Source organism: Monodon monoceros, unplaced genomic scaffold, assembly GCF_005190385.1.
Source record: "Monodon monoceros isolate NGI ecotype Baffin Bay Population unplaced genomic scaffold, NGI_Narwhal_1 Super_Scaffold_7, whole genome shotgun sequence".
NCBI lineage: Eukaryota > Metazoa > Chordata > Mammalia > Artiodactyla > Monodontidae > Monodon > Monodon monoceros.
The window spans coordinates 16,928,127-16,929,452 of NW_021703784.1; positions in this window are offsets into that span (position 1 = coordinate 16,928,127).

Genomic DNA, 1,326 nt, shown 5'->3' on the forward strand with positions numbered 1-1,326 from the left:
GGAGTAAAATTGCTTTATAATGTTCTGTTAGTTTCTGCTATACAGTGAAGTGAATCAGCTACATGCATACCTATATCCCCTCCCTCTTAGACCTATATCTCTCCTCCAATTCCCCCATCTAGGTCATCACACAGCACCGAGCTGAGCTCCCTGTGCTATATACAGCAGGTTCCCTTAGCTAACTATTTTACACATGGTAGTGTATTTATGTCAAACCTAATCTCCCAATTCATCCCACCCTCCCCTTCCCCCACTCTGTCCACATGTTCGATCTCTACGTCTACGTCTCTATTCCTGCCCTACAAATAGGTTCATCTGTACCATTTTTGTAGATTCCACATATATGTGTTAATATTTGCAAATGAAGCAATGGTCAAAGGATTAATCTCCAAAATATACAAACAGCTCATGAAGCTCAATATCAAAAAAACAAACAACCTAATTAAAAAATGGGCAGAAGACCTAAATAGACATTTCACCAAAGAAGACATACAGGTGGCCAAGAGACACATGAAAAGATGCTCAACATCACTAATTATTAGAGGGCATATCCTTTTAAGTTACCATTTTAACCATTTCAAAATGTAGAGTTCAGTGGCATTAAGCACACTTACAATGTGCCAACCATCACCACTGTCCATCTGCAGAACATTTTTATCACCCCAAACTGAAACCCTGCACCCATTCAACAAAAACTCCCCACTCCTCCCTCCCCCCAGCACCTGGCAACCACCATTCTACTTTCAGTTTCTATGAATTTGCCTATTCTAGATAGCTGATGTAATTGGAAACCTGCAATACTTGTCCTTTTCTGCTGGCTTATTTCACTGAGCATCATGCCTTCAGGTTTCATCCATGTTATAGCAAGTATTAGAATTTTTAAGGCTGTATGATATTTCATCGTAGGTATATACCACATTTTGTCAATCCAGTTGTCTGTTGAGGACATTTTATTGGGGAATCTTTTCTAATGGTGAGTGAGCCTGGGCTCACTAAAAGCCCAGATCTAAGCTCTGCCATTCCTGTGTGACTTTGGGCAAGTCACTCAGCTTCTCTGAGTTCCATTTTCCTTATCTTAAAATACACAGCCCTTTCTTTTTCTGCTTAGACTTCTGTTGTGAAAATCAAACAAGGTAATGTATATAAAGGAGCCTTATAAAGTAAAGCACTGTGTCATGTATTGTTTGGCATCATGTCCTTCTGGGCACTAGAAAATGCCAGAAAACAAACCCTTTTTCTCATTTTACTCTAATGCTAGTGATTTCTTCTGTTCTCCAGGTTTTGCCTATTTCTCAAACACCACTGAATACAAATACCTTGAGGCTT